The 18,697-nt window shown below is 39.5% G+C and overlaps 1 protein-coding gene across 1 annotated transcript in view; it reads left to right on the forward strand.

Annotated features, from left to right (window-relative positions):
• Nucleotides 1–18,697, forward strand: part of LOC149285465 (metabotropic glutamate receptor 7-like) — a 168,879-nt gene that overhangs the window by 72,218 nt on the left and 77,964 nt on the right. The window lies entirely within an intron of this gene.

The following is an 18,697-nucleotide window of genomic DNA, read 5'->3' on the forward strand; positions in this document are numbered from 1 at the left end:
CCGTCACGTCCGAAGATGCTACTGAGTGCAATCCTAAAATAACTTCTGTAATGAATCATTTCTTGGCCAAGCACCATGAAAACTTATTTTTGTAATCAATTATCCCCAATCACTATTGAATACCAGTGCATCTAATTTAATTTTGAATGCATTTAGCAATTATTCTGTCAAAGACTCCATGCAGATCTGTCATTAAGTATGGCAAAAGGAGTAGCCCTACATAGGGCTTAGGAATCTCCCAGGACCCAAGCCTTTGTACCTGATTAAGGAAAATCGAGAGCAGCTTGAAGAGCTCGAGACTTGAGGTGAAAGAAGGGATGCCCTATTCGAGGACTGTCTCATTAACTTTGAGTATGACTTTTAATGTGGAGTATTGCTTATATCATGGAGCTCCACTTGAGGAAAACCAAAGTAGACCAAGATACAGCATGTTAGTGGCAGCAAAAGCGGCACAGATTTCTCTGAAAGGTGTTCATCCACAACCAAGGGTATAGACACCAACACTGCTCTTGGTGGATGTTTACTTGGGTCTGCTGCTTGCAGCCCACTCACTAGTTTTATTATGCTGATGGTTATAGCTTAGATATTTATTTAATCTAAAATAACCTTTCTATAATTTGGATACTAACATAAAACAGGATCTATACTCCGTAGTTCCTTAAAGACTCTAATGGCTTTGAAGCCTTGAGTGATTTGGAGAAAAGGGACACTCCTTTCAGAAGGACAAGCAGAAGCTATGAGGGATGACATGAAGCTTATCTAGAGTCCCACATGCGGCATAAATTATTGATCCCTTGCAGCTTCAAAAACACTCAGAGCTTGCATACTCCCATTGACAAAGGCTTTGATAGCCGAAATGTAAGGAGGTATCCTGGCTCTCATTAGTTTTTAATATTGTAGCATATTTTGGTCATTCTTTTTGCGTTTTTACTCATTTACCGTTATGTTGATGAACAGTAATGTGTTTCTGTCGTTTGTAATGATGGATATATTTACACACACTGAGGATTAAAGCTCATTTATATGATGAACATTTGTCTATTGTCATATATTGGTGCTAAAGTTCTCTGATATGTGGTAGACATATATTTGGTATTGTGCTTTAGGGAGAGATTTCTATATATAAAGCAGGACATATTATTATAATATTCATTATTTATTATCATTATTATTATTATTACTTCATTTCTGCTACTAAAGTACCATGTTACAAACTCTTATGTGAGATCAAGTGGGAATGTTTTTTGAGCTATGCCCCCTTTTTGTTGTCCCAGTGAACTCTGGTATAGACACTCAAAAGGTTTGCTTCAAACAGGTTCGCTTTGGATCTAGTCACTAAAGGAGAGTTTGCAGGAGAATCAGAAATTAACTTGTTTGGTCTGAAACATATATAAGTATAACTTTACTATATTTTATCGCAATCAATATTACTGCTGATATTATTTAAGGCCAGCGTTCAATAAAATTTCAGAGGACAATTCTGGAGACAATCTTGGACAGAAGTCTCAATCATGAAACTTCCCTCTGAGCCTAGATTCATCTGGTCACCTTTGACAAGGTTGCCCATCATGTACTCTCTCCTTCTACCTACTAAGCTTAAAGAACAACATGACACCTGAGCACTGCATAGAGCATGTGGCCTCAGAATTCCTAAAACACTTGCGGGAGACAAAGTACTTTAGTAATAAAGTAATCAGAAATGTGGAGTAAAAAGTATAACTTTTAGGGTTACTTGAGTCGACAGTAAATGCAAGCTTTCAGGAAAATAAGGTCCTTCTTGAGGCATAGGTCATTTCAATGATTTCTGTCTGTTCTACCGATGGACGTGCCGCCATGTTTTTTCTCTGAAACATTTATAGATAATGCACAACCTAAGAGCATGCCACCATGCAGCTTAAACCATGCGACATGGAGGCAAGCGGTATCTTGCTAGATCATCAGACTCAATGAACATCTGCTGAACATAACTCAACTGAGCTCATGTCATACGATGCTTTGCCTTATTTGCTTGATGCTACTGGCCTGGGATAGAATACTACAAGCTGTGACAACTGAAATAAAGATAACAAAAGAAAACCCGCTATACTGGCACTATTTTCCCCTGTCCTTCTCTCCCTGAAATCCATATACTTAAATGGACTCAAATGCCATCTGTGCCCTGACACGAGTCTGGTGGGAGTAGATTTTCTGCACATGGAAAGCCTATATTCATGCTCTCCGACGTGCTGGTAAATGCTGTGCTTTGCTATAAGAAAGAGTAGTTAGTGTTAACATTTTATGATGTATATGTGTTATGTTTGCAGACATTTAATAATACATATGTGTCTTCTTTCTTCTGTTGTGTTCCTCCATTTGTGAATTTAACTACCTGCTGCGATGTGGTTGTACAAAATAATTTCAGAAATGAAATGGCTGTTGAATATTTTGAGTTATTTGCTTCCCTGCACTTTCAGGAAAGTGATACCAAGCTGTCGACTGAAGTAGAGCGGGGTACCAGGCAGACAATTTGCTTGTATTGGTCACAACAGGGAGTCAGACAAGTATTCCCTATTATTGGAGCTCTGTGCGAGAAAAACAGTGTGTTTTTAAGATTGATCTATTTCAGATGTACATGGTTTATGTGGGTATGAGAAAGACACTTAGCTTCTGTATATTAGGAGGCTGTGAGGGGTAGGTATCTATGTGTTAGCAGGAGCTGGGAGGTTTGTGTTCTTGTATCAGGAGAGTCTAGAGCCTCTGTATAAGGATAAGATGGAAGGCGTATGTAGCTGTATAAGGGGTGGCTAGAGATAACGTGTGTCTATTGTCAGTAGAATGACTGTATAGTAACACTGTACACTGTAATTTACCATAATATAAAAATATATTGAACACTATTTTAAGATCCTTTGATGGACGGTCCTTTCATCATGTCCTGCCAGTTCAGGAGACACAAGATGCTAAATTCACCAGCGGATAAGGCAACGTGATTTATCTATCAGATAGAGTGCTTGGGGAGTTTATGGTACACCAAGAATCTACAAATCACCCTTTTTTTTAAGATTTTAAGAGGAGTTCAAGTCAGAAGCGTAAAGACTTAGTCAACGCAACTGTCTTCTTTAAATAGGCTACGTTCTCAAATGGACCCTTCCAATGAGTTAAAGCAGATGAACCACTCAACCTAAATGTTACCTTTATTATTAAAGACAAGCCGATCAGATACAAACCAGGTTTGGAGCACTAAACATTTCAAATGGGCAAGGTAGGAACTTTAATTTTGTGTATAGGAGTTTATTGAGGGGTAGGATATATGTAGTCTATTGATGCACTGTGTTTTATTTACAAAGGTTTATTTCTAAAATAATATCCAGGAAAGCATGTAGAAAAGGTGGGCACCAGGGGACCCTTTTAGGTACCTACACGGGTTGGCAATTTATAATGCTGAATAAATATTGTGAGGTTAAATATTTCTAATCATTTGTAACTTAAAGTTTAGTGAATTAGTGAAGGTCAAGCTTGAAGCTCAACTGGAAACCAGAAGTTTCTCCAGTTAATCTAGCCAATTTAGGATTAACTCCCGGAGCACAGGTTGCTGGTAAAGTGCTCAGAGACAAGCATTCCAGGAAAACTTCAAATTTGCCAAAATATCAATTACTTTTATGTATAAATGTCCCAATCATCACTTACAAGATAGTAAGAGAAAGGGTTGTTTACATTAAGAACAGTAAATGTATGTAAATTGCAGCCTAAAGAGATGATGTTGGCAGATAAGACACGTTCTGGCAAGATATGAGTCCTCATTTTAAAACAGTATAATGTATGAGGCTACAAACATTATTGTAAACATGTGGTGAATGTTGATTTGGGCAAGCATTTGGTTGCCATCTTGGAGGCGCGCAGAATGCCTCTCTTGTGACAGCTTCAAAATGTTGAACAGAAATGATTGCGTAATGCTTATGTCTATTAAGAAAAAAGGTGCATAGCACAATACTGCAGCGTGTGTTTTGATAAAGGGGTAAATGGCAGTGTCCAAAGTCAACAAACTTTCTAATATTCATACTACTAATAAAAAAGAACACTGAAACTGAACTCATTAGTAAGTGATTCAGCTCTAGGCAAATAGTCAAGCAATAAACACTAACCACTTAGTAAACATAGAATTTCATCATTGCAAATGCTACTTGAATTGAAAACCACTGCTTATCTAAGAAGATCAAAGCAAACCGCTGTGCAGTCAATTGAGATCAAAGTATTTCAACTATTAAGTTTAGTTAAACTAAACTAAATGTGTCCATATCCCCTTGATATGAAAGAGAGAGAAAGTTACCAGGAGAGTTGTGTTTCAGCTCCTTGACTTTACTATATCTTAGGAACATACCTGGGATCTCTCCGGGTCAGTACAAGAAACTCCAGGTAGAGGGAGCAGCGTACAAAATCAGGGGAATAACCTTTGGGGGATCCAGGTAGCCGGAGCCAGAAAGTTCCCAGGTATGCCAACCCCAGTTAGAATCATAACTCTCCTGACAACTCTTACGTGTGTATTAGGCGAAGGGGAGAGGTATGTTTGTTTATTCCTGTGTATTAGGAGGAGGTATGAGGTAGGTGTCCGGAAAACTGTGAGAGGTACGTTTATATATTAAGATGAGGTGTGAGGTAGGTGTCCTAATATCTATGCATTAGTTGAGAAGTAAAAGATATGTACTCTTATGTGTACAACAATGATTGTATATTGATTGGAAATGTCTAATTCCTCTAGCTTGCTATCCTTTTGCTAAATGTCTGGCTCTCACTTCCAAGCAGCTCAAGTCATGGGAGATGGTGAGAGGATGCAGGCAGAGCATTGACTACATTTAATTGTTCTGAGAGAATCCCCTGAGGTCTCTGACTCCGTTTCACGCCTGGCTGCCCCCCTGACAGCTCTTCTTTCACCTGCTTGATTAGGTTTTGCCGTTTTTCTGCTCCACAAAAAGACTGTGTGAGGTGGAACAAGGAAGAAATAGGGATTTTATGAGTGTTGGATTGACACTGGAATAACATGCAAACTACACAGCCATCAGCTCCTTAACCCCCTGCGCCGTGCGTAAAGAGACAAGAAAGCAGATAGAATTGCTCTCTATCTCCTTTATGTCGCATACAAAGTATTTGGGATTTACAGTCGGTCAAACTGATTTGCGGATCTATAGAATGCAAATGTTATACTTCCAACCCACTGAAAATCATCTGATTATACAGTTGGTGGGAAAGGTCACCTGCAAAGTAAGGAATTATTTCAACTCCCCTTTGCACCCAGGGGGCCAAATTAATTTACCTGCAGTCACAGCCGTGCACATGTAACATGCACTGTGCACTGTCTATTTACACGATGGAGGGTTTTCCGACACAGCCTCCATAACGCTATACTTCATGATCAATCTACCAGTTTAGGTCATTTCTGAATCCTGTCCTGTTAGCTTGCCTTGAGCACAAGGATAAGCAACAAATCCATACAAGTCAGGGCCAAATAGTCTGCCATAAAGACTGTTACTCCTACCCCTGGTGTACCAAGAAGCAGGGAATTCTGGTGATCTAGTAGGGGCAGCAGGTAGATATGTGATTGATAACCCATAGGAATATCCTCAGAGCAGAGCCGGCCTTAGGCATTGTGGCGCCCTGTGCGGACTACTCCTCTGGCGCCCCCCCTCACTACCCCCCTCTCTGCCCCTTCAAACTACCCGCCCTCTCTGCCCCTTCAAACTACCCCCCCATGCCCCTTCAAACTACCGCCCCTCAAACTACCCCTTCAAACTACCCCTCCCCTCTGCCCCTTCAAACTACACCCCCCTCTGCCCCTTCAAACTACACCCCCCCTCTGCCCCTTCAAACTACACCCCCCCTCTGCCCCTTCAAACTACACCCCCCCTCTGCCCCTTCAAACTACACTCCCCCCTCTGCCCCTTCAAACTACACCCCCCCTCTGCCCCTTCAAACTACACCCCCCCCTCTGCCCCTTCAAACTACACCCCCCACTTACCTTCTTGCCGGAGTCCTGCGGTGAGAGCGGGAGGCATCCGTCTTCTCGCTCTGCCGCGGTGCTGGCATTTCATGTTGAGAGTCGGAATAGTCCGGCGCTCAACATGAGATGCCGGCACAGCGACGGAGTCACGGAGAGTAAGGGGCGCCGAGCGGTTGCCGAGAACTTCACGAGCAACCGCTCGGCGCCCCTGACCGGGACTTAGATTTAAGCATCGGTTTTTTTTTTTAAACTTTATTTAACATGAATGATGTTAAATAAAGTTTTAAAAAAACACACAAAAAAAAAACCAATGCTTTAATCTAAGTCCCGGTCATGCGCCCTTGCAACCATGGCGCCCTGTGCGGTCGCACAGGTCGCACACCCCTAAGGCCGGCCCTGCCTCAGAGCACAAGAAAAAGAGATCTGTACACATGAAGGCCAGGTGGGGGTCTTTACAGGACTTGCGGTGGGGACTTCTGGAACCCACAGTCCAATCATAGCTGCAACCACTAGTTTCTTGCCAGTGTTCCACAGAGATAAAATCCAATATTTAGCGTTCTATACACTAAGTAACTCATGCAATTGTGTTTATAGATTAAAATAATCAACATCAGCGGGTAGGTAATAAACGTTCACTTTGTGGTATACAATGGAGGTATCTTAACTTCCTTCCTACGTGATCTACGGGATTATTTTTCTCCACTATGTTATCCCTGCACAATTGCTGATTGTTCCTGATTGGTCCTTACTGCAGCATTTAGTACAGAAGACGAGGAAAGGAAGAAACCTTCAGGACTGGAAACTGATTGGATAACTCTATAGGGTTAAAGTTTGAAATAAATATCTCCAAAACAATTACGCTGATTGTACAAAAAGCACAAATTTATTTCTTGATGCTAAAAGTAGCGAGGATGACAGGTCCACTTCAAATACTGCTATAGATTTAACTGTTCACAAGTACTTAATAAAGTATTTTTCTATACAAAAGGGTGTAAAACGATGACAATTATTCCGGTCTCCGTCTTTACAGACCCTATCGATGTTGTTCATAAGCTATTTATACAGCAGCTCAGCTTTTGCATTAATTACATCAATTTTAAGCAGAATTTCAGTTGTATAAGTTCTGCCAACTTAGGAGGACTTACACTGGCACCAATGCCTGACCTCAGAGATAGCAAACTGAGAGCAGAAAAACCATCGGAGAAGATGATGGATTTCTGAGAATAAGAGGATAAGGGTATGGAGGGGGGGTATCACATTAAGAGCCGTGAGGATGGAGAGAACAAGGAAAGAGAGCGGGGGAGGCAAAGAATGTATTGAAAGGGTTATAGAGACTGGGGGTGACAAATGAAGCAGAGAATGGTGGAGAGCGATGAAATGCAGACATGACATTGTACATCATTACACAGCTTTATGTTCATTGACATTTAGGGAGAGACTCAGGCAATCAAACAGACCTTTCCGTTTGTGCTCTGTAACCTCTCGTCTGCTGCAGAGCATATCAAAGGGTTAATGTACCCATCCATTTTTTTTTTCTTCTGTTGTGCAATAAATCAAATTTCAGGCTTTGCAGTGTGATGAAGTTCTGGGGTTAACATTAACTCATACTGCACCTGGGTGACAGGCAGGTTCCTCTGGGCATTCTGATTTTCCGCAGGTCTGTCTCTGTGTTTTGTCACAGAGCCTTGAATATAATAATCATTCTGCTAAATTAGATTCCAGTTTCCTGCATTAGTAACATGAAAAGATAGGAGGGGGGCAGTTTAATGGACTGGAAAAGTCTTGCAAAGTCCTGTGCTCTAGAGGCACTCTCTGGCCGTTGTGCATAAATTGGTTAGCCAAATGATTGATCATATTAGTGGTAGAGACTTTTTATGTGACTTTATGAACTATTTATAGCCGTTAACGTAACGGAATAAGGCATTTAGAAAAAAAAAAGCAATAGTATATTTTATTTACACATTTTAATTTATAAACACTATTTCTGCTGTTTCTAAACACATTATCGGGGCTTTTGGGCTCTAGAACACAGTAATACACTCATACGCAGCAAACATTCTGAGCTCTTAGAAAAGAGGGGCATCAGAGGAGGAGGAAAGAGGGGCATCAGAGGAGGAAAGAGGGGCATCAGGGGAGGAAAGAGGGGCAGGGGGGTTTTAGTCCAATAGAAAGATATTTAGGAGAAATGATCCATGGTGTCTTTAATGCATGGGGCGGACTGATGATGACAAGGTGGCCCTGGCAATTTAAGGCTGGCAGCCAAGAAATTATATAACACAGCTGAAAGCTGGAATTAGACTTGGACACCGGCCAAATCTTCGTGTTCGTCTTAGTGAAGACCAAAAGCCCCAATAATATGTATAGAAACAGCAGACATTGTGTTTATAACTTAAAATGTGTAAATATAATGATCAGGCGAATATTTGTGTACGTTCTTCGTGTTTTGTTTCTTTGTTTTTGTTGTTTTTTAAGGTCCGCAAGAGTGGCTCTATTGGTCGCCGGCAGAGGCCTCCTCTTGCATCAACCAATGAAGGGCAACTGCTCTTCATTGGTTGATGCCAGAGGAGGCTCCTGCCCGCGACCAATAGAGTCGCTCTTACCCTCCTGAATACGAATGCACAAGTCTACTGAATATGAAAGGACACATGTTAAGATGATGCTTTATGAGGCTGGGAATATCCAGCTGGAATATGGAGAAACGTCAGCCAGTGGCCCGCCTCCAGTGTGCTAGATGGCCAGGCCTGGTCAACTGACTTGACCATAAAAATCTCAGATATTTACTGTAATGGCCTATTACTAAGATGTATATCTGCAAATTATGTTAAGGCAGCTTCTGAAGAAACTCACACCGCTTATCCAAACAGAATCACTGGCATAAGAATTTACAAAACAGAATAGGTTTCAAAACAGTATATAAAAAAAAAAGATTACAATTATGTATGTAACATTACCATGACCCATATAGAAGATGGCAGGTTTACCCAGCCTTGCAATATGTGAGTGGGTAGCCAGAGCTCAGAGGAATAGCCCTAAGCTCTATGGAATAGGTGGTACACTTATTCACTCCACTTCTTAATACCCTTTATATCTTCTGTTGCCAAGCAAATTCGTAAAACGATAAGTAGATTCATTAAAGTTCCTCTTGATGTACATACACTTTATCTATGAGTGCAAAATGCATCCCAGTAGCCGATCGGCATAGTTGAAAGGATTATACCGGCCATTCCCACTTGCCACTGGAATTCCATTGAATTGGCAAGGCTTTGGAGACTAGTGTGCCAGCAAAGGGGAGGTTTACCCATAGAGCCTAGCTGTTCTAATAAAAAACACAATCTGGGGTACAAGATAGGGGGCTTTAATGGTATTTCAGCAGAGTAAAATACTAAATTTCACATGACTCTTCCTTTAAAGCCGAGAACCAGGGGCGACACTTCAAACACTAGGCTTTTTGTTTAATCGCAGTTTCGCTCTTCTTTTCACGGCCTTTCCTGGTCTCTCTAGAGATTCGTTTTTGAGATGCTGAATGAATGAATATCTCCATCCCTGTTGTCAGGACTTCCGTGGCGGGCAGACAAGGGGCCTCTGTTCTGCTTCGTCTTTGGTATCTGTGATTCTTAATGAAATGTGTATATAATGAATGAGGAATGACGTGGATTGGGACCAAACTCTGGACCTCCAGCTCTCAATGTGCAGCAAGAACCTGGCTTTACCATATAGCCCACAATACTTTGGCGGAGGGGGCTTGTATTCATTACCGAGGGGCATCAAACCCTTTGGAGCAAAGTATTAGCCACCTGTGCAGCAAATTTTAATAGGTTAATTGCGATCTGACACCGACGTTGATTGCATTTTCTGCAACGTCTCAGTTTCCCACATTGCTGGATTGATTAAATACTGATACAGCTTAACCCTTTCATCCCGGGATATAATCTACGCTTTGCAAAAGCAACAGCTTCTACGTATGGTGTAAGTGTTTGAAGGTTAAAAACATTTGTTTTGTGGATTTATTGCTATGAAAGGGTTTACAGTGTCGATAAATTCACTGATCGGCTGGCATTCATTACCTGCCCTTATTCTCAGACTGTGCAGTGCAGAACTGGAGTCCGTTCTCAGTCATATTACTTAGAAAATGCCCCTAGGTGCAAAGTCGGCTGGACTGAAATGTCAATTCTTATTCTGTGATTGTATCAAATAGAGAATTGCTTAAAGAAAAACGAAAGCTAATATCCACGTTCTACGTTATCAAAGAGCTTTAAGACTTGTCAATAAGTTTGTCCATAATCACAATATGAGTGAGGAACTCCAACTGATACGATCATGCAGCATGTAAAATAAGTGAATAAATGTTCAGGATAAAAGTTTATATATGAGGAGCAGACAGTGGATTTGCTTCAATCTAATCAAAGACCAAACAATAGAGCAATAAGCAGAATTTGCTTGAAGAGCCCTTTCTAGGCCTTTCCCAAATGTCACATGTTCAGTTTCCATATTTTTGGCACCATACCCAAAAGACTGTCTTACAAAGTCCTACCGTTCAGGCAGGGGTTCTATGGATCACTGAATATCACAGCCAGTTCCATTGGTGTATACGCTTCTACAGTATGGTAGCTTTGCCTATGGGATGTTGAATCCAGAAGGATCTCACTATATCTATAGAACGATAACAATTAACAAGTATAAAAATTTGGATGCCAATATCAGCAAAAAGAAGACTCGAGGGACTTTATAGTCCCCAGAACACGATATATCATCTAAAATGAAATGGTTGAAGGCTTATTTAAAATATTTGGTCTGGAAGTTCTACAGTGATGAATGCGCACATTGGAAGGTCAATGGAATTGTAGCCATTTGTACAACTGAGAAACTAGATGATAACGTCCTACTGGTGCATCCTGCTATCCCAAAGTACTCTCTGACCCATGTGGATTTTTCCCAGTGTTGTTTCAAGGGACAGGTTTGTGGCATTAACAGTTGATGGACATTACTGTCTTCCTAATGACCACTGTGCCTGGCCTTGGCATGCGTAGGACTTCAGCGACATAACACATTTGTTGCACGGAAAACAGGGAAGCTCATGCAGTAATTAGTGACAGTCCCGTGGGGACCCGATATGCTTTTTCTTTAGAAAATGTCTACCGATTTTGACACCTTAAAAGAACCAATTGAATGTTGAGGAAGGAAAACGTTATATTGAGAAGAAGATGGAACAGGCTGGAAGATATGCTTGCAGAAAAGTGAGACAGAGATTGTAAGCCATACTAATGGTTTTAGGTCCCTCAGGGATTTTTCCTCTGACCTATGGAAAGTGTATCCCTATTTTTAACTCAATTTTATATATACCCTACAGTGAAATTTTGTGATAGAACCTATGATAAAGTTTCATGATTAATAGACAATGACCCAAAATACAGAGAGGTCTAAATAGCAGAAGGGAATAAATTAAGGTAGTATCCAACTGTATATGTTTAACGAAGAGTTTATTACATATTTACATATTTTCTTAGGTACTCTTAATTGCTTTAAATGTGAAAAGTACATTAAAAAATTAAGAAAATGTATCATGTGAGAAAATGTAAAAACTAAGGTCTTCAAGTGTGGTCATTTGAATCTTTTATGGTGATCATCCGCAAAATGAGCTATCTTGTTCTAGAACACTTGAAGACTTGAGTTGATACTTTATGCATGTAGCAGGAAAATACATTTTTATGCATGCTGGCTTGGATATTGAGATGTAAAATATACATTATCCTAGTTTAGATAGAGGTGCATAGAGGTAAATAGGATAATAAAAGCTGTAAAGGGACACTATCATTATTTTATAATCCTATTAATTGTAGTAATATTATTTTTTAGATCAATATAGAGGTTAGTATGTATAAAAATAAGCGGCTGGTTTAAGGTTTTTTTATTTTTAGAAATTGTCTGTAGTGAAATGTTCAGTATGCTTAGAAGACTCAATGCTTCGGTTCAAATACCTGAGTCCGTTCAGCTACATTCTTATAAAGATACTGTATAGAACTATTGGCAGCCCCTTGACTGGTCTTGAAAAAGCTTTGAGCAAGTTGAGCCATAAACTTTTTTTTTAATCAGAAAAGAACCTTCTATGTCATCTGGCTCTAAGAGATAAAATAGGACCGTCAACAGCCCATCATGAAGACTCTGCAGCCAACGATTCAAATTAGGATAGACACATCCTATGTAAAGTGGCTGGTTTGGGTAACTAATTGGGTCTAGACCTGGTTCTCAGGATGCAATGGACCAGATGGCAGGACTAAATATTTTTAAATACATCTTGGCTGTTTCTATAGGCGTTAATGTGACTTTTAGGACCGTAGAACCCTGTGATACCCTCATACCCCACAAACACTATTAGCCTATCATAAGCCACTATTACCCTTGGATAGAAAGATTTGCTCCATTTTTTTCTTGCACCACCTGCAGGCAGCCTTTCAGGAAACAATAAATAGTTTTTTTTTTACCAACATCAGTAATGTTTTATGGGGCGTGCGTCGTTTTTAGGAACCTAGATTCTAAAAGTGACACGCATACTATGAATGATACATGCCCTCCATAAAGACACAACACATTTTCCCAAATAAAGGTAATATATGGCCCCTATCATGGGACTAGTGTTTACCCTCTGCACGGTGATTCCTTCACACCGCTCACATTTATATTGGTTCCACATACTTGGAAACAAAATTACTTAATAAAAACTGCCTGAGTAACATTATTGTACACTGTTACAGCCTAAAGATGAGGGAACAAGCAATTATGATTCAGTCGCTTACAGTTAATAGGTAAATACCTCATACTGGGCTTATTTTATATACAAAATAAAGACATGTTTTCTTCCGAAATCCCATGCTGAGTGCAATGAGATTTAAAGGGATAATATCCTTGGATTAAACCGATCCTACCTTTTAAGATAATAAGGTAATAACATTTTCTATAGCTACATAGAAAACCTAATAGACATATGCTCTGAATTTGCTGGCTCAGCCCCCACAACCAGACTTATGCCCTGGCAGTCGGCTGTCGCAGCTCGTACCTCTATAAAATGTGGTATTCCAGTGTCTTAATGCACGTGGAACCAAGATGAAACTAATGTTGGCAATCCACGATGCAAGAACCCATTTCCAACACAACACCCATAAACAGCAGCGTTTTCCGGGTTCCATCCTGTGGCAGATTCATGTGATACTTTATTGTCGCCGTGGGGCCAATTAGCAACTAAAAATTCCATCTCTAGCCGTTATACTACATGAAACATAAGATTATATCACAAGTATAACTCTAGTGGCTTTAATGAGAAGCTTATGCTCTTTCATATCCATCATCACATTCAAACGCTAGTAGAAAAGCACTTTATGCATCCATCAGCGCCTAGATAAATTGCCTTTTCTGTAAGACAACCCCTAAACTTACCCTGAAAATAGGCACTCAATCTTGCACTGTTATATCTTATAACTATAAAACTAATAGGGGATTCTTTCTAAGGATTCCATATTTCCAGCTAACACCGACAAGCAAAAGATGGTTAAAAGTTTCTGAATTTTAGGCATGGAGTTCAAATATTAATATCTATGTCAACTGTTTTTTCATGCGGTTCCCACGATTGTTCTTGGAGACCTTGTGCTTATTCCCAAATATTCCATCCTAGTTTTCCAAGGTTGTATGCCAATTCTTGACCATTCCATGCTAGTTCTCATTTGCATATCATGCTGGTACCTGGTTACTTCATGTGGATCTTGAAGACTATATACAAATCACATTCATTGGAAGGTTTCCGCACATGAATCCTAGCTGTGTGGAACCCAGTTTGCCAACAGTATTGACTGCTTATAGAAGTCATTGTTCTGCATTTGAGGAACTACTCTTGTTCTTTGCTTGTTTCTTACACAGTTGTTACTCCTTCACTTCAATGTTGATTACATTGCAATTAAATGACCAGCATCCTCACTTCCTAGGAAGTTCTGTAGTCCCCACAATATTTAATCTGCTAACCCCTCAAGCCTTCTCTTAGTCAGCCAAATCAATACATTCACAACCACCCATAGGGCAATTCCCATCTGCGAGTCACACCAAGTTTGCTTTAGAATCTGAATTAGGAGCCAGAAACACTTTTATAACAGGAAAAGACCTCCACACCTCTGAAGCCACCAGTGTGAAGGTACAAAGTGGAAGCAGTTGATTACACCTGATCTAATTTAATCCTCCTTATCTGTAATAAAAGCCAGAATAAAACCTGTCTCCTCCTCCTCTCGGAGATGTGAAGGTGGGATATCACGTTGGTCTATTTTTACCTGTTCCTGATCTGTCACAGTACTGACAACTTCACACAGACACATTACCTCTGATGCTATTTCCTTCTTGCTCACAATCTTGTTATTAAACAGCTGTGCTTTCCCCTGTCGATATACAAAAGTCACATAAACCAGACTATTTATTCAACTAAGAGGTCAGTGTATTGATGTGGTTGGCTTTTCCAAGAAACCATAAAACTAAAATAAAGTTGCTTTTTTTTTCAGGAAAGAAATCAGCTTGGAAATCTCAAATTAATTATGGCCCTGGCCTGCCTCATAAAATGAGGTCAAGTAAAACCAGATTTTAACGGTCTCCAAGTGGGTCAGGAAATACAGTGTTAAGTAGTATATAAAGGCACTTATGAATGAAAAAGAGAAAATGAAGATCTCAGTTGCTGATTGGTGTATAAGGGTTTGAGTACCTTTGGAATATTAGGCTTGAATTGCATTAGTTACATCTACGGACCACTGGTGAGACCTCATATAGAATTCTGTATCTACTGCTGGACAGTGTATGTCTAAGAATAGAACAAAATATCTTCCTGTAGGCAGCAATAATACAAGAAGAAACAGGATAAGCATAAGCGTATGATAAATAATAGGGTTGTGTGGAATAATAAGGAATTTTCCAGTTAGATAAACTAATGCGGACATTGCCTGAGTCAACTCTCTTCTGTCTGACGAGAGCTGTCTTGATGCACGAGAATATAGAGTCTTTATCAGAAGATCATATCTTTTATTGGGCCAAGAAATAAAAATATGTGTTGTCACATAAACATCCAGGACAGCAGAGGTGATCCCATGTGAAGAAGTACCCTCTGAGAGCCTGAAAAAGTATGTTTCTACTAGACTTGGGCACCGTCCAACTCTTCATGTTCGTATTCGTTTTTGAGGGGGAAAAAACTTCTTATTCCACGGATATCCGCCAGTTCCTGTGTTCAGTTTGGGCAAATATTCGTGTACATTCTTTGTGTTCCATTCTTTCTTAGTTTTTTGCAGTTTTTTGTAGAAGGGCTTAATACGGGGTTAACACGGTACTGCAACTTGGCCTTAGGCGACCATTAGAGTTGTTCGCACGGCCCTTTAACTCCTGACGACGAACCTACGGATTTCCGCTACCATTAATCCCTGCAATGCTAAGTAGATAAGGTAGGATAAATGGGGAAGGGACCAGGAAGATTAGAAAACAAAGACAAACACAAAGACTCTTCATGTTGTGTGTCTTGGTATACCTTTTGCCGCTGCTATGTTCGTATGTTTGGTATTCGGGCTGAACAACGAAAATGCACCCTTCGTGTTCGTTTTCATGTTCGCCCGAATACGAATGCACAAGTCTAGTTTCTACATCTATGTTGGTCAAATAAAAAGTATTGCTTTACTGTGTACTATAGTTTCTAGAGCAAATATTTAGCAATAAGAGCGTTTACGATGTTGACAGAGGAGAATCAGCTGGCCCTTTGCTTGTCCTTTTTGCATCCCTTTATAAATATTAATTCTATGGGATAGCCTTATGCACATCCCAAGCTTTCATAAATTCTTAAACTGTTTGTGTGTACCATTCGTTGTATTCTGAATTTACCTTCCATCGTTCCATTTACGTTTACCTTTTTAATACAGTTTTCTCAAATTACCCCTCAGTTTTCCACCTTCTAACACTAACCGATGCTCTCTAACTCTGATACTTCTCTTCTTATTAATAATGCTTCATTTTTGTACCTTGTTTAATCTCATGGTCATATCTGAATATCTGTATGATGTCTCTTCTTTCCCTTCTTATGTCTTGGGTGTCTGCCATTTTAGGGATCTTATCAGAAGATCACAAGAACATTTTTATTCCTGTTACCTATATTGGCCGTATTAAACTTCAGATCTCAAACCCTAGTCCATTTCTCTAATTTCCTTAGACCATTTGTCCGTTAAGTTAAGCATGGGCATGGTTTGTCACTCATATCTGCCTAGCCCACCTGCCTGCCATCTTGCCAGGGTAAAAGAGGATGTATTTGAAAACAAACGTTAGTAGGAATCATACAAAAAAAGGTATTCCATGCAGCCCAGGAAACATGGCTGCAGACATACAGTAAGTAGGTATAGTGCTATTGCTTTGGATTGCATTGTTAAAATATCCCCAGATAAGGAGAGAGAAGTAAAAGAAAGCTATCTGTCATTTAGTTTTTTCCTTAATGTTCCCTGTCTCTACAAAAACTGTTTAAAAATATTCAAATACTACAGCTGCCTAGCAACAGAGTCCTCTTTTTCCTCCAAACCCCTCCCCTATGTATTAAATCTGACCACCAGCGGCCACTCCCACTTGCTATTTAATGCTTATGCATGTGAAACAGCCATGCTTTATAGATCCACATTTAGACAGTGATGGCTAGTGAGTGTGAGTAAGGTGTTCTGTATTATAGGTGTGATGAGAGTACTTAGAAGAGCTTAAATGTAACGCTCCCTCTGTGATTTCGTAGATAAGCAGGCTTAGAAATGAAGACAGACATGGCCTGCTGAAATGTTTTCAACAAGAAAATACAGCAAAATGGTATGTTATTTAAAAAAAAGGAATCTATTTATTTAAGATCCACTGCATATTAGTACTTAATAATGTAAAAATCTAGGAAAGTTGGGGAAAAAAGGTCTATGTAGAACAGCACCTTTAACACTTTAGTCAACAAAAATAAACAGCATTATTTATGCAGGTGGTATATGGATTTCATTTATCTCTTCTTCTAAAGGAGCTAAATTAAGGATAATCCACTAGTATCATTTAATTTTTATTTTTAAACTCTGTTCTGCGTGATCTTCAAACTGGTTAAGTTGACCTCATTCTTCCCAGAGTTCACCCATGTTTGCATGAAACTCACAGCTTCGGTAAAAGAAGTTTTATATTTCAGCTCATTTCATTTGTCATTTTTTGGTAATTGTATTTTTTTAAAAATAACGTTTCAAAGTAACATATTAATCTGATCAATTTAGAGACACAAGTTATTCTAATTAAAAATAGTTACACTCTCATACGTCTCCCTGGATTCAATCCAGTCCAGCTGAAAAAAGCTTCGACAAGAGGATCCTTTCAGCCAAATAAGTGGAAAAAAATAATTTGTCTCTATTTCACTTAATTAATAATCCAATTAGGCTGGAAGGGAGAAGCAACTAAGCAAATCCAGCTAGTGAATTAATGTGGCTGCGAATGATTAGTTTGGGAATATAATGGGCTTTGTCAGACCTATTTTGGTGATCGGGGCGACCAAGACAATGGGTTATTAACTGTAAAACTGGAAAATCTATCACGCTGTTCTCATTTTTTGCCATGCTCCATCTACTTTTTTTTTCCCATCTATAATATCTTTTTCGGGGTGCATTAAGAAGTGCAAGGTTTATCACATCAAGGGAAGACAGGCACATTTAATCCATTACCTGATAATGAACGTTCACATCCACAGATATACCTGATTTTATTAGCCATGAAGGCGTTAATGATGTAGAGTTTGACCATGAGAAAAGATTATCTCCTCAATTTGTAGGTCCATAAAGACATCCATTTGTGGTCATGCGGACAATAGGCGCAAGGGAGGTAAGGAGAGCTTGCAAACCCTTTTTGTATAGCTAAAAACAAATTATCCAAAATTCCCTTTATCAAACCCCTTTATTTTTTTCGCCACCTGCTGATGTTTTTATGGGTTTACAAAATGCACAAGATATTTTGTTACTTTTATCAATGCAGAAGCGGGTTGTCAAGTGTTACATACTATAGTAACATTTTTAGATTCTTTTATGTATTAGCCTTACAGCCAAATCATTGCCTTCCTTATCCAGACAAAGACGTGTGCTGCTCCAAAATCTCTAATGATCTATCATACCGATAGTTTGTTTCACGCAAGGTTCGGCAGCAACCTTATACGTTGTGCATACAATTAGGGCTTATTCACTAAATGGTGAGTTACTAGTGAACACTGGCTTAATATTCTAATACATATAAGTGAAAGCCTTTATGAATGTATTCTAACAAAAAAAAGCAAAGTTGACCTTTCAAAATACATAGTTAATGAGATAAACTGCTCTGACCCAACGTAAAACTCACCCTATGTGCACTGATGCCTGTTCCGGTTTTCCCATAGGATGCAATTTACTCTAGTCTGAGTTTAAAACATTACTGGAAAATATCTATAATGATACAGTTATGGTTCCTGGGGCATCTAGGCATTCAACCTATAATTGTGTGTCTCAAATAGATTATTGCAAGAACAGACAACTCCCGGGTTCTCTGTCTGCTGTGGAGTATAATTACCGTACATATCTAACTTAGGGCTATGGAAGTTGACATCCACCATCGCTGGTGCCCTAATAATTACCTCTGCTTTTTATCTCTGCCCAACTGGTCAGTGCTGTCCTTTAGGCTCGTAATTCATTGTTACAAGAGCTAGCA

Source organism: Sceloporus occidentalis, unplaced genomic scaffold, assembly GCF_023333645.1.
Source record: "Sceloporus occidentalis isolate IW3139 unplaced genomic scaffold, rSceOcc1.0.p SCAF_79, whole genome shotgun sequence".
Taxonomy (NCBI): Eukaryota; Metazoa; Chordata; class Lepidosauria; order Squamata; family Phrynosomatidae; genus Sceloporus; species Sceloporus occidentalis.